Source organism: Salvelinus namaycush, chromosome 7 (genome assembly GCF_016432855.1).
Source record: "Salvelinus namaycush isolate Seneca chromosome 7, SaNama_1.0, whole genome shotgun sequence".
NCBI lineage: Eukaryota > Metazoa > Chordata > Actinopteri > Salmoniformes > Salmonidae > Salvelinus > Salvelinus namaycush.
The window spans coordinates 25,545,586-25,562,101 of NC_052313.1; the positions used below are offsets into that span (position 1 = coordinate 25,545,586).

General features: G+C 42.4%; 1 protein-coding gene across 1 annotated transcript in view; it reads right to left on the minus strand.

Annotated features, from left to right (window-relative positions):
• Positions 1-16,516, minus strand: part of pou6f2 (POU class 6 homeobox 2) — a 90,400-nt gene that overhangs the window by 71,153 nt on the left and 2,731 nt on the right. The window lies entirely within an intron of this gene.

Genomic DNA, 16,516 nt, shown 5'->3' on the forward strand with positions numbered 1-16,516 from the left:
AAACTGTAGGGCCTGGCCCTGCATTATTCCCACATTTACATTGTTGAGTATCATCACCCATCAACCCCCCCCCCCCCCCGTACCAGAAGACAGCCTGTGGCTCTGAGACACAATTAGACCTGTTTCCTACAGTATGAGGCCACGGCGGAGCAAGGAGGAGCACATCCGACAGGGACATGATAATAAGCCTGGCCTGCTGTGTGATGTGACGGCAGGAGAGAAAACAAAACCACTCAGGGTGGGTGGGCGGTGAGACACAGGTTTGTGTCCCAAATGGCACCCTATTCCCTACGTAGGGCACTACTTTTGACCAGGGCCCATAGGGCGCCATTTAGGACACAGGCACGGACTGTTAAAACATGGAGTCTCGCTCTCAGCATCTCTCTACAGCTCATGCGCATCTCAGACCTCAGTCATCATGTGTGATGACGTGTTCTGATAGAAAAGTCCCTTGCCACTATAGTACAGTTTTTATAGGTCCCTTCTGCCTAGCTGTTGAAACTTTTATACAGTAGATAAACCATGAAACTATTCATTAAAAGTATATTCCTTCAGATAGTTCAATGATAAACTATTTGCTTTTATACCGTATGGGCTAACTTGTATAACGTCCATCTTTGCCAAAAGTCAAGAACATTGATCACAAGTCAAAAGAAGTCATCAATATAGAGGTCTCGGCATATTGATATTTTCTCTAAATGCAGCCATACATCAATGGTAGGCTACTATACAACTCTTTCAATGTATTGTACAACAGATTAAAACTCACTTTCCACAAAAACTTGAATTCAAGTTGGTAAAAGAAGTAAACAAATCGAGGGAAAGTAGGAAAGCGAGTGGGAGAGTTCTAGAGGAAGCGAAAGAACGTGAATACACTTGTGTATCCCTTTTCAATTTGAGCAAGTTACAAGAAGAAAAATATATCTAAAAGAATCACTGCATCAAAGTTTGACCTTTGTATTACTGAAGGCTTTGCTGTCAAGATGTGGTTGCTAGTTGGTTGTGTGGGACTGGGACGGTACAAATTTGCACATTACGTCCGAAACTCCACTCTGCCATCCAAAATCATCTCATCTTTACATAAACTCCAAATAATTGGTGAATGGCATGACCCATCAAATGAACCTTAAGCATTTGATGCTTGATTTAATTGCCCTGGGGGACAAGCCTGCATTTTGAGCTGGTTTCTACCTCTGGCTCACTGGGCCTGTGTCTTGATATTGGTCCACATAAACCCAAGCTTGTCAACCCTGCAGTCACTTAACATTAGACAGTGCAGTTTCTTACCAATTTTACCCATTATGGGTCAAACATAGCCCAACCCAATGCCTTTAATTACTGAAGAGAAGTAAAACCATTTTGAAGACAATGGCTTTGGATTTGGACAGCAGAAACCTAGTCTCATCCTAACACCGGGGCAAACATTCAAAAGACGTTATCATAATTGCGTGATGATGAGCTAAGTTTAGGGTTTCTCACTGATATGATATATGACATCAATTCAACCATTTCCTCTGACTTGATCTAATGTCTTTTGAAGACAAGTTTCTTCATATAATGACAACCGGAAATTCACAAGTCAATTGAGGATCTCGTTCATATTTGTGAATATATTAGGCATTACTCAATGACCCCACTGGTTTCCGATCAATTTCGACAACTACAAGCACGCATATCATCAAATGTCATATCAAAGAACGACGAAACACGACAGTGGAATTGAACATTGAACACTGGCAGCAGTTCATTTCATTAGCATATATCCATTCCGTCTCAATATCAGAGATGAAATAAACAGCGGCTTGACTATGGCATCCACCCCTAATCAGAGGGATCACTCTGCTCTATTATTGATGAACGAATGAAAGTTTACAGCATGGCAATACCAATCAATAAGTAATGAACACAGTTGGTGTAGTGAATAATATATTCCATTTGATAAGCAGCGCAGAGGGCTATGGCTTATTAAATAACTGCTGTATGCCTTCATTGCGTCATCTCGCAATAATTTCAGCGGGATGTTAAGAGAAAGCTTGATCTGCCTGCAAATATCTGTGACGTAAAGACGTTTAGCTCTGGGAAAGGAATCGATAGTAAATAAATGCACATGCACATCTTTTCCCTAAGGTGTTGGTCGTGATTTCTTTAACAAAATTAAAACGCTGACAGGAGAAATATCTTGGGAGTCCATCTTCAATTATCTTTTATTACTAGGTTCTTTGTTATTTTAACCAGTTTATATATTGTGAAGGTTTCTTTAAGTGGATTCCCTTTTGGACAGTAACACTGGACTGATAACAGCTATAATGACACTTGTTAATGATAAAATGTTTGCTGAAATAATGTTTTATACATATTTTCTACTTACACATTAATAAAATTTTATACTTAGACTGAAGTAATTCCTTCACTATTTTGTGCACAAAAATCCAGAAAACGTCAACGTGTTCACATTTCATTTTGATTTGGTAAACTCTCTTTGGTACCCTTTTCCCAGCATTGCAGCACATAGACCTCGCATTGAACTTAAGAGCTTAATGCTTGTCATTATAAAATACAATTTCTCAACTCTGTTATTTGTGCTGATTTAACACAACTGAATAACCCCAAACTATCTCCCATATATCCAACCACAGTCATCTCTTCTACACTACAACAATAATGATTCCTATATCCGTGATCGGTGGCTTATGGTGTGGAAATATTCCCCAATATCTGACACTAAATAAATGATCTTGCATTGATCACCTAAGTGGCGACTGGAGAGCCACGTCCAATGCCCACACAGGGCAGGGGGTTTGTATATGGGGTGCAAAGAGCTGCATTTAATTGACGTCATCCGCCACTCATCTCAATACAGAGTGCTGCCCCAAGCACAACACCACACAAAACAATTAGTCCGCATTTCATAAAGCAATCAGTTTGCCATCTACTCTAATGCAACAACTGCTTTATCCATTGACCATGTGAATGACATGGGTGTTATTGAAGGCTTTGTGTCCGAGTTAGCTTTCACCCCACTGCATTTATGAATCAATTTTTGTCCATAAAAGAAGCGTTAACACTTAAGCTATTTTAGTGGCGATGCATTATAAGCTGTCAAATATAGGAGAGAGAGCCGCGGTAACGATTCAGGCTTTCAAAATCAACCAGCCCATAAACTCCCCAACCCCCCCTTTTTTTTTAGTAATGGCTCTTTTCAAAAAGCTGGGCTGAGGGCATGTTGTTTCGTTATGTAGCTGTTCTCATTGAGATGTAATATGCAGGTTGACGTGTATTGGGATGAATCTTGTCCTGGAGGCAGAGCTGAGAGATTTCTAGATGGGCCAGAGGCAAAGTCAAACTTGGCTATACAAACTGTGCCTTTGGTCTTCATTTAAGGTTAGCACGTTGGTTAAGGTTAGGGTTAGGGTTAAGGTTAGGGTTAGGTTAAAAATCCGATTTTATGACTTTGTTGCTGTGCCATCTAGTGGCTACCCTGCAGAGCTGCCTCCAGTACATGAGTCGTCCTAATAAATGACAACGTGCATTTAATATATTAACAACACCAATGACTAAACGTATCTAAACACAGTTTATTCCCCCTCCGTATTTATTATTCATGCTTTTTTCTACTATTAAATATCAACACAATATCGACATTCAAAAGAAAACACATTTGTGCATTCTTATCATACAGTTTCTATTTGCTATGGAAATATGTGTTTTTGTTCCTTATTGTTGAGTGCTAAACAAATGAGAGTGAAAGCCCAGGCTGCAGGAATCAATAGAGATTCACTGATGATGGGGGTCAGGGCATCATACTGGGCCAAAGAAATGACAAGTCACATCATACACAAGGTTTAATTCTATCAATACCAGACCAATTGTGCTGGATTGTTTGGCCATTGATTCCACTAATGCTTCTGAAATGCCTGACACGGCATAGCTTTTATGGTATTGGCACAAACACAAGTTTTCTACACGCGGGAGCGAAAGAGGGAGAGGAGGAGAGAGAGAGAGAGTTTCCTATTCCCCAGTAAGTCATACTGCATTATATCTGAAAATAAGAGAAGGGACAGTACTGTATAGTGCCCTGGATTTACAGTGGTTTAAATGGACACATACAATTAGATTTTGGATTTGTCAATAACTCAGCCATCTTTCGACCAATCCCTTAGCTTTTCTCAAACTAGGTTAAGACATGCACCATTGGCCAAATACACTACACATTTGACATTTCCTGCGTGGCAGGAACGTTGTCCTGCAAAAGGGTGATCAAATACGTCTGTAGCATTGTTCTGTCTTGCATTGAGCACACCAAATCCCTCAACAATAACCCAGAGGATAATGTTCCGCCAATAACCTCTGGGTCCTCTTTATTAGATGGCTCCCTGAGGATGAGCAGGAAAGTAATACTCTGTTTAGAGACCCTCAGAGGAGAGGCTGGCTGGTTATACGTCAATAGCGTTTTTGGAGTCGGGAACACACCAGACATTGACTGTTGAGTGGCTGCCTGTAATACCATTAGCTGCATTATCGTACACTAGAGCCTGGAGAGCTGTCATTTCCTTAATTAAGGGCCCAGCGCAGGGGCTTGGTGGTCAGGGGCCGAGCCAGTCTCTCTGGGCCCCTTATATTAATGGTTGATTTCTGCTGGAGCAGCAAGGAGCTCCAGACCCTACAGGCAAAAATATCAAATTCATTCATTATTCCACCAATAAGTGGAATTATGGAGTCAAGGTATTACATGGGAAGAAAAGCAAAGCACATGGCAGTGTGGATTGGATTTTTCACCTCAGCAGTTCTTCAGCCACTTCTGGAGTCAGTAATTACAGGATCACCAGAGAACATGGGATAGAGGGGGGGGGGGGGGGGGGGGTATAGAGACTGACTAAAGACTGTCTTCCCATTAAGAAATTATTATTATTATTATTATTATTATTATTACAGGGTAAAAACAATGTTTTTGAAGTGTAGACCCCCCCTGTTGCTGCTCAGTGTAGTTATTGGTCATCGTCAGTATGTAAATGCAACTGATAACAGGGAAGTAGCATCCTCCCATAGTTATCCTCTCTTACATGGCCATGGGTCTTCCTCCAACAGGAAGTACTCTTGGCCTGCTCTTACCTGCCTCTCCTTCTGCCTTGAAGTGGACCAGGAGCCAAGCAGACTGGAGAGCACAAATGGGACAGGATGAGGTCAATTGGAGAGAAGGGGTAATGCTCATCGCAAAGGTCAAGAAGGAGAGGGTGTGATGAAGAGTGAGAGAGACGGGGGGGTGGAGAGGAGGAAGAGGGGGAGAGTTGGAGAGAGAGAGAGAGCATTTGTGCAGGCAGCTCTCAGGGGAGCAAAACACTTTGCACATGAGTACATCTGTTGCGGTCCATTCTCCTCATTCCCCAAGCAATGTCAACCTGATTACCTCAGGGTTGAAAGAGACCAATAACAATCCCAAATTATTCCTCATCCTTTTATGGTCATCAGTGCAGCATGGACGGTGAAATCAGGGCCTGCCTGAGAGAGCTGTAAGCCTGTTAGGAGAGCTGGGGAATGCTGAGGTGTCTCCCTTCCTATTGATGGGAGCCTCTTCTGAAATTACTTAAATTATATTTGTGGTAAATAGGATTCAGACTGATCTGGTGCCCCCTTCATCGTCACGCAAGAGGGTTTCTCTTTAACCATAGCTCTCTGTCTGGATCTCTATCCAATGTGTTTTCCTGTCACAAACAAAGTGATTTGTGGAGTAATACGGCTTCAAATGAAGAGCAAATAAGTGATTCATCATTATATGCAATTCATTTCAAAAGTAATCTACATGACCAAAACTATGTGGACACTAGGGCTGTTGCGGTGACCGTATTACCGCCACACCGGTGGTCACGAGTCATGAAGGCAGTCAGATTCCACATGACCATTTAGTCACATGTGATTAGGCTTCTCCAAGCTCTGATGTGGCTGCTGGTCATTAGTAGTCTACCAAATGTGCTAACTGCCTGGTACTCAGCACTCTATTGTCCCTCTAATCACTCTGACATCAATGCAAATGAAATCAAAAATCACATTAAACACTTCTTGAGAGCCCATGAGCTCATGTTGCGCAACATTTCTATAGGCTATGCAATTACTAAAAAGAGGAGGATCCCATTAGTTTTCTATAGACTACGTCTACTATATTTATTTCTCAACTTTCCTAATATTAAGCACATTGCTTATATTTAAAACAGGAGTATTGCATACCTGACTGGCATGAAAACGAACCACGAGAAAAGCGTCCTCCATTCGCTATTTAAGTGAATAGATTAAATGTATTTTTCCCCCGCTGACCCTGTTTCGATACAGGTGCATGATAATGGTCCATTCTAAATCAAAACAAATATCACACATATATTATTTAGTATATGTAAAGACAAGATTAAATCAAGAATAGTCTGATGGGTGACAATATCAGCCTATTACTTGTGAATTATATATTATCACTTGTGAATGATGCCCAGCATAAGAAACAATGCCTTTTTGTTGTTGTTGACTTTTTCGAATCATAGTGGCACACCTCATGTAGCCTAGCCCATATGTCTATATGTTTTGATAAGGTTTGTATCACAACTAAAGTGGCCAAATAAATTCCTAAAATTAAGCACATTAATGCGCTTTACAAGGGCTGTAGAGCATAACTTGCATATATAAGCAGCGCGAGAGTTTCAAGTTTGGGGAAGATCATTTTCACCATAAAAATGCACCTTTATAATAAAAGCATTACATGCATAATTGCATTTGCGGTCACTTTTGATAATGGTGTTTTCCGCTAATGGAACATTGACGCTTACAGCCTACTTCCATGTGTGCATTGCTGCGCTTATAATGTGAAGAAATAGCCACATAGTTTATCAACATTTTAAGCTAAACGTTCTGATCTGTTGCGTCAGCCACATTGCTTAACATTTTTTGAGGGATGCTAGTGGTTGTATTAATTTGGGATCTATCGCATCCCACAACTGTCCTAGACTATGTTTGGAATATTTATTTCTTGCACAGTATAGAATAGGTCGACTTTTGTACTATGGGGGATAGTAGAATGACATAGGCTAGTGCTTTTGCTGTTCGTTAGTCCTAATCATCTTGTTAGCAGACGAAAAGTAAACGTGGACAGTTCTTTCAATATCTTCAATATGCACGTCGGAATTGGATAAGGACTCTTGCAGTTGCATCCCCGATGTGTCTGTCTTCACTTGTAGCCTGTGAGAAAGAGCTGATCACATGATAGAGTCGCATCATGTAGCCCAACATTTGTAGACGAACTAAAGTTACATTAATAACTCTAAATTAAGCATATAGGAATACATTTTTATTTGGTAACCGCTCAACACAATAGCCGCATGTGCGCATTCCCTCAAACAGTTTGGAGAAAATCTCCTTTCTATTTTATTTAGCTTTGTTAAATTGTATTCTTCATACTATAAAAGAATGCCACGGAATTCAAAACAAATCTTGTCTGCTAAATGAACTAGTGTAGCCCACTGCCATTTGGAATAGCCAGATCAGGACCTAACATAAGGACAACTTAGAGTATGCTATTCTGTCCTTTTGAAATAGACTACATTTTCTTCATATCATGCTTCTTTAGACCTGTCTAAAATAAATATTGGATTTATGGTGAAGGTGTATGCTATATTACATGGATTTATTAGACTTTTTAAAATGTAGATGTTCCAAAGGTCTGCATCAGTGGCTTGTAGACTATGTGTGGAAGCCAGGAGATGCTAAATGTGTTTATGTTAATTAACAGGCAATTACCGTGAGACCGACAGTTATTTGCTAAAAAATCACCGGCTGACAAGATTTTGTGACCGCCACAGCCCTAGTGGACACCTGCTCGTCGAACATCTCATTCCAAAATCATGGGCATTAATATGGAGTTGGTCCCCCTTTTGCTGGTATAACAGCCTCCACTCTTCTGTGAAGGCTTTCTACTAGATGTTGGAACATTGCTGCGGGGACTTGCTTCCATTCAGCCACAAGAGCATTAGGGAGTTGGGCACTGATGTTGTGCGATTAGGCCTGGCTCGCAGGGGTTGAGGTCAGGGCTCTCTTCCACACCGATCTCGACAAACCACTTCTGTATGGACCTCGTTTTGTGCACGGGGGCATTGTCATGTTGAAACAGGAAAGGGCCTTCCTCAAACTGTTTCCATAAAGTTGGAAGCTTTAAGATTTCCCTTCACTGGAACTAAGGGGCCTAGCCCGAACAGCCCCAAACCATTATTCCTCCTCCACCAAACTTTAGAGTTGGCACTATGCATTGGGGCAGGTAGGGTTCTCCTGGCATCCATCACTCCAGAGAACGTGTTTCCACTGCTCCAGAGTCCAATGGCGGTGAGCTTTATACCACTCCAGCTGACGCTTGGCATTGCACATGTTGATCTTAACTGCTCGGCTACTCGGCCATGGAAACCCATTTCATGAAGCTCCCGACAAACAGTTATTGTGCTGACATTGCTTCCAGAGCCAGTTTGCAACTCGGTAGTGAGTGTTGCAACCGAGGGCAGATAATTTTTTTTGCGCTACATGCGTCAGTACTCGGGGGTCCCGTTCTGTGAGCTTGTGTGGTCTACCACTCCGCAGCAGAGCCGTTGTTGCTCCTAGACGTTTCCACTTCACAATAACAGCACTTACAGTTGCCGGGGCAGCTCTAGCAGGGCAGAAATGTGACGAACTGACTTGTTGGAAATGTGGTATCCTATGACGGTGCCACGTTGAAAGCCACTGAGCTCTTCAGTAAGGCCATTCTACAGCCAATGTTTGTCTATGGAGATTGCGTGGCTGTGTGCTCTATTTTATACTCCTGTCAGCAACGGGTGTGGCTGAAATAGCCGAATCCACTAATTTGAATGGGTGTCCACATACTTTTGTATATATAGTGTATCAAAGAAAGAAACAGTGATATCTATGTGAACTTACATTACTGTAGGCAGAAAATGTAGAATGTACGGTGAACTCACCGCGTCCAAAGAGCGGCCGCCTGTCAACCTGCGTTGCATCTGGCCAAACGAGAGCAGTGGCAGAACAATTAAGAGGCAGCCGGTGGCGTCTGTGGGTGGAGACTGGGCCGGGGATGGGGAAGGGGACAGGGGCCGGTGCGGGGGGCGACTAGACACCCACATATCACGCTTGACACATCAGCCTCGGGCCCTCAGGCTATCCTACACTAATGCTGTCCCACTTTCTGCCCCCTGTCCCACAGAGCTTCTGTTCCCCCCCAATACTCTGCCTCCACATCGCACACTCTCATAACAGTATCATAATAATGGATTACACTGCTACTGTGCAGCATCTATCATCCCAGAATCACAGAAAGTGCTCCAGTCTGCATAGGAGTCTTTCTCACCTCAATCCCCAGCAATGTGAAGCAGGGTGCTAACCTCCAAATAAGGATTTATACAACTCACTATTAGTCAGGGGGTGACACGGTGAAAATGCAAAGTTCTGCAATGTTTTAACTATATAGATTCTATGGGCATAACAGCAAACATGGTGAAGGGGGGCAGAACCGACCCTCCATTCTCTCGAACAGAATTTCCACAGTACACAACATTCTCATAGTGCCGTCACGCTGTGGAGGGAGGGGAACGTACAGGATCGACTATTGCTTTGAAGCCCGTAACTCCATTTCCCAAGAAAAGAAGCATCACAATGTTATTTCACATCCTCAGATATGAAGGGGGGGGGAAAAAACATAATAACTTCTCGATAGCCTGGATCTTGACTGCCCTATACCCCCCCCCCCCCCGCACCCCCTCCCCTGCACCTCCTCCACACACCTCCTCCACACACCCTTTTCTCTTCCCTCAATCTTTGGTTTCAAAGGAAGCGAATCAGCCAGAAGGACAGAAGGTTATGCATTAGTACTGGTCATTGCTCAAAGAACGAGCGCTATAAATAATAAAGGGCTGTGAAGGACACATGGGCTTGGATGGATCTCTGGTTCACGCCACACAAGTCAAAGACAACATTGTAATTTCCATTCCCTGCTTCAATTATTTCCAAACATCAACGACCGTGTCAACGCCAAGGAGCTGTGACGTTTCTTTGTTAGTCCAACATGAAGAGCTTTTTGATATTGTTTATGGAAACTAGACTATGCAATACATATTTCTTTGAAAAGTATCATTTCCCCCAGAGTATGGTGAGAACAGAATAAAGTGTATTATAGTATTCATTACATTTCCTTTGCCACTGGCAAAGTGCCCTCAATATAATTTGCTTTACAATATTTGTTTGTTCAGCAACTCAAAGGTTAACAATTCATTTCTACTGTATCTGCACAATATATTCAACAGATCATAATATCAGTCACTTTGAAGTGCTCAGTGTCACTATGAATGTAATCTACATGACTGGGGTTTTTATGTGTAAAACGGATGACCTTCTCTCCGTGTCCATCTCCATCTTCCTTATTCTCTCCTTGTTCCTCAATGCTATCTGATCTGTGATGGTAAAGATAGCGAAGATAGCCCACGGGAACTCCGGGCGCATTAGAGAATGTATTACACCTGCTTTATAGGCATGCAGCTGAAATCATCCTAATGAGATCAACCTCCTGGGGAGAAAGAGAGAGAGAGAGAGAGAGAGAGAGAGAGAGAGAGAGAGAGAGAGAGAGAGAGAGAGAGAGAGAGAGAGAGAGAGAGAGAGAGAGAGAGAGAGAGAGAGAGAGAGAGAGAGAGAGAGAGAGAGAGAGAGAGAGAGAGAGAGAGAGAGAGAGAGAGAGAGAGAGAGAGAGAGAGAGAGAGAGAGAGAGAGAGAGAGAGAGAGAGAGAGAGAGAGAGAGAGAGAAGAGAGAGAGAGAGAGAGAGAGAGAGAGAGAGAGAGAGAGAGAGAGAGAGAGAGAGAGAGAGAGAGAGAGAGAGAGAGAGAGAGAGAGAGAGAGAGAGAGAGAGAGAGAGAGAGAGAGAGAGAGAGAGAGAGAGAGAGAGAGAGAGAGAGAGAGAGAGAGAGTCCTACTCCCTTTCTTCTTCTCCTTTATCCTAGTCTCTTTAACTTTACTGAGCTGGTCCCATTCACACACTGTGTCTCTACCACTTCATTACTTAACCCCAGCACAGCAGGACATTACAGGCCTCTTTGCATTAGCAAGCAGCCAAAGAACCCCCCCCCCTCCAGTCACTCGCCCTGCTCACTAAGCTGATTACACAAAAATAATAGGTGCGGGGGGCTGCCTCCAGCAGTGTTTGTCTTTGTGTTTATGCAGAAGAGTGAAAGGCAGGTTGAAGGAGACAAGGGGATGAGGAAGTGGGAGATAAGTGAGTGATGGTATGAAATGCAATACATGCTGATCCTAATAAAAAAAAAAAAATTCTTCCTGGTGATAACAATATTTTTATACTGGCGTATCAACTACCACCTCGGTAATCCAAATCATTAAAATTATTTCAGTGAGGTACTGTACAGTAGCTGCCAGAGTGCAAAAAAACATAAATATATTTTCTTATTAAGATGAATGAGTAACTGCTCTTACGAAATACAACAAATGAAGAGATGTAGGGTATTATACAGTAGTCTGTCTAGACCTTTTCTTCGGAATGACCTCCAATCGCATACATCAATAGAAGATTCCTTTTTCTCTCCTCTTTTTAGTCTGTAGGTGACCTTTCTGAAAATGTTCCTCCATTTTGGCAGAATCGGTATAAGTGCAGGCCATTTCATGTAAACAGTAAGTGTATGAAATGAGTGGCCCTGTCGTTCCAGCCAGGCTCTATTTGACAGCATGATGATAGAAGCGTCACATCCTTGGGAGAGTAAATGCAAACTGACAAGAGATGAGCCTTTGGTTGCGGAATATAATACCCGAATTGTGCTCCGAGTGCCTTATTATCTTGTCTGCTGGTGTTTGAAAGGGGGAGATTTGCTTGAGAGGGGAAGACAGAAACTGTACACAGCCACGCCATCTCGCCCCCCACGGGGGGAAAATAGCGTGGCTTCCTAACCACAGCTTTCGCAACCTAATGTCCATTTTTCCTAGGCAATAAATACATGTCATCAGGATGTTGTGGTGCCTCATGGCTTCTGCTAGCTGGAGTGGAAGGCTATTTGCACAGCCGTGAGAAATGAGCTTTTAAAAAAAAAAACGTGTGAAACCATTTCACCAGTGAAGGGAGCATGGCTGGGTGTGTGGTAGACAAACATTACTCCCAATGACATTGTCTATCAGTGCTTCCTGAGCACTCAACCGAACCCGAAAACACCCAGAACGTACGTACCTTCACTTCAATCAACTTTTTTTGCAGCAGCAGCAGCAATCAGAAATTTGTACTTATCCACTTAACTGTCAAAAATTCTATTAAAGCCAAAAGCAGCACTCTACTCTATACAAAACAGTTCATCACAAAATAACCTGGCTGAACCTGAACTCGCTCACTGTGTTGACGCCGTCAGAAAGAGTCACTGAATGTCATTCTCACACTCTTTCTGCTATTTTCCTCTGCTGCCTCTCAACCCACTATAGCTCATAGCCACCTAGAAGAATATAGGCGCTTTCAGCCATACAGTCTCCAAGGACATGCTTTTGTTGACCGCTGCATGGATATTTTCAAGAGCATGGTGTGAAACCATATTGTGTAGGTTTTGACAAACGCCTCTATCATTGTGTACAGTGAGGTTGACCCAGCGGTACGATTTTAACAATGAGGACGCAACAATGCAAAACTGATTTTTCTTGCCCGGGAGGATTTTTATGTCCAAGTGGAGATAAAGAGCTGGCGAACTGTACAATATCTACAAAATCAAATAAACAGGATGATGAACCAAAGGGTCGAACTAAACCTAATTAAATAGAGCTCTTAAAAGAAAAACTCTGGCTTCCAAGTACACTTGTTAACCCGGCAGCATGACGACCTTTGACCTGTGCCTGTCTGTCAGGCAACCTGTTCCTGTCTGTCAGACAAACAAAGAAATTAGTTTAAATAAGGGGAAAGGGGAGACCTAGTCAGTTGCGCAACTGAATGCATTCAACTAAAATGTGTCTTCCACATTTAACCCAACCCCTCTGAATCAGAGATGTGCGGGGGGGGGGACTGCCTTAATCGACGCCCACGTAATCGGCACCGGGGAGCAGTTGTTGTTGACTGCCTTGCTCAAGGGCAGAACGGCAGATTTCTCCATCTTGCCGGCTCTGGGATTTGAACCAGTGACCTTTCGGTCACTGGCCCAACGCTCTTAACCACTATCCATCATGCATCTGACCAACGGGAACATTACATTTCACATCATGATCAATTAACGTTCAGAAGCATGAATTACAATCGAAATATCTTCAGATTATACACATACTCGAAGGTCCCCACAGGAAAATGCTACTTTCCGCATTCCCCGTAACTCTCAATACTCTATGCCCTCTTCAATCGCCACATTTGACAGTCGCAACTACAACCAGGAAATGGACCTCTTCAATAAACGAGGGTGAACAAGGTAATTGTTTAAAAAATATTTTAGCTTAACCTTAACGTTTTAATAGTTAAACGTGATCACATTTTAGTTGTACCATCTGATCGCTGCATTCCTGCATAGAAAGCAAAATGTTGGGCAACGCACTACAAAAGGTTTTGCACACTGAAACCAATCTCCATAGCCCTCTTTACAGGTGATCCACAATCAAATGGACATCACCTATCCACACATGATTACAATTAATACATATGCTTTTCTGAATAAATGGTTGACTTAATCACTGTCTGGTTATTCATAAGGCCTGTCTTTAGCTTAGGTGACAGAGGGCATAGGACAATCGTCACATGTAGGCTACATTGACCCCACCCACCAAAGTAATGTTAAAAATGACACACAAAAAAAAGAAACTTTCCTTTGCTGTTCTGGGTTAAATCATCAACGAACAATGTGAAGAGTTGCGTCACATAAAGTTAGGAAGTCCATCAACAGCAAATAATATTGTGGATTTTGTCTAGTATGTTAAGTTGGTGGCTTGGGACTTCTTAACCAAATCAAAAGTATCTGAAAGGACTCATATTAGTAGCTTAATAACCATTATCCAGAAGGGGTTTGTTCACGGAGTTGAACTTACTATGATTCAGTACATATGGAATCCTTTGTACAGTGCTGAGATACATGGACAATCATAGCTTGGCTAATAAACTGGGGTCAAAATGTAACACAATCTTAAGAGTCCGCATTTCTCTCAACATCCCCCCAATTTCTTTACTTGGACACATAAAACTACACAACAACACATTGGAGAGGGAAACGCTGGAGCATTGGACATCCACATACATGATCAAACATTTAAACCACAACTTGGAGACTTCATTATATATATTTTTCTGATAAAGAAATTCTAAGTATAATCAATCTCCTTAATAAAACCTGCACATTTATAAAAGTTTGCTTCGATCATCGTAAAGAGATACGTATCCATCCTTAACCTAGAGTACATGCCTCTGTAGTCTACGGCAAAGGGGACTAAAGGAGGCTGATAAGATAGCATGGAGTCTCCATACCTCGCGCTCTCATATCCGCACCGAGGTAGCACTGCACTCTACACCCTCTAAAACTGAGCATAGTACTGTAACATAGGCTAAACATGCATAAACAAACGTGTGCACAAAGATACAGTACAACCTTGGCTTAACACTACACTTTTTCTTGTTTGTGAGCAGCAACCATCCTCCTGTCATCCACTTTGCCCTGTGGCCTGCAGTTAGAGGAGCAGTGCTGCTTCGTGAGAGGAGTTGAGCTACCTACCTATCTCTCTCTCTCTCGCTCTTGCTCTCTCTCCCCCTCTCTCTCTCTTTCTCTCTCGTTCATCTCCTGACTGTAGCGTTTGGCTGGAGCAAGGAGGCTGGGTAGCCTGGCAACCACATGTCCTGACTGCCTCTATGCTGTGCCAAGTCTCCGGGGAGGAGCAGTGGTTCTGAGGGCACACCCCAGGCACAGCCTACGGGCAGAGTCATGCCTTCCTCCATCAGCCCCACAAGAGACACCAACTCTGGCCAGTCAGTCACATATCAGGACATCCTCTACCAAAACACACCACTCTATTTATAACAGGTGACAGCAGGTGAATTTACATGAATTACAAAATGATAACAGAGTTATGTTAAATACAGTATTATAAGAATAACAACTGCCGTTTAAGAAAAGTGCATTGCAGTATGAAGGATGTAATTTCTCATTTAGATTTTTTTTTTTTTTTTAATCATTGTAGTCTGTTCAGCAGAAATGGTCTATAATTGAATGTGTGTGTGTGAGAGAGAGATACAGAAATAAAGGGAGGGAGATAGAGAGAGAACAAACAAACATGGACTAATGCGCTTCAGCTGTTATCGGGAGTCTGAAGGTGAAGTGAAAGCAGGCTTGATGCTTATTACAGAGAATTGTAACAGTGTTGAGATGAATGAGTTACCTGTTAGCCTAGTCTCTGTGTTGGAGAGCCTAGCCCTGGGATATCCTAAAAAATTTATTTGAATGACAGCTGGAGCCGTACACTGATCAGGACGTGAAGCTGTTTGGAGAACCTTCCCCCAAAATATTTCTCAGAAGTTCAGCCAAGTGGTGCTTTGTGGCAACAACAGAACACAACACTGCCAGGCTACACACTATCGTCCCCTTGCACCACTCACTTGTCTAGTCCCAAAACACACAACCTGTACAGACACACAAACACACACCATACAGTACCTGGCTACTGTATGCTTTATCATAACGGGATAGCTGTCGTCTGATGTATTATTCATTTAGCAATAACCAATGCCTCTCGTCTTTTTATGTCCAATGTAACACTGCCTTGTTTATGATTCGTGTTACAGGTAGACTGTTAGAGCATTGCTTCTCTTGGGCACTAATGGCGTTGGAGGACGTCACCAGCAATGGGTCATTCCAGATGTTATTTGTGTCCTAATGAGTGTAAGTGATTTCATGTACTTGATCATTAGAATTCATCCAAAAGGAGATTAGCCCTGATTATACAGTGATAATTAGAAACTCAACTTGTTTTAACGTGATATATTTGTGTTTTTGGCAGCAGGTAGCACACATAAATTAGAAAAGATAGCATCTCTTTTTGCATTATCATAATGCCTCCAAGTCTTAGCACTGAGTGCAGTACATCTATGTAGGGGGTTGTAACACACCTGCTCAATGTTTTCTCTCAGGAAGCGCACCCCCTTCCCTTAACTAACACGTGTGGGGGAGAAAGTCACAATATTGCCAAATAAAAAACATCATGACATGTAAAAGTAAATGAGATGTAAAAACGGTATGTATTGTTGTGCTGACAGTGTTTCAATAGAAAAGGAGTTAAGGTATTGTAGCTAAGGTCAGGCCAAATGCAGAATCCAAATGTTTTTTTTATATGTTTTGTGTGTATGTATGGTGAGTATAATACATCAATATTCTTCTGTTTTTCTGGTATAATCGGAGCTCGAGGTAGCCTATGCTCTGTTGCCACCTATAAACCCACATCAAACCTTACACATACATTACTGTAAGGCCAAATAGAATCATCTACAATTATGCCATATGGTGACTGCAC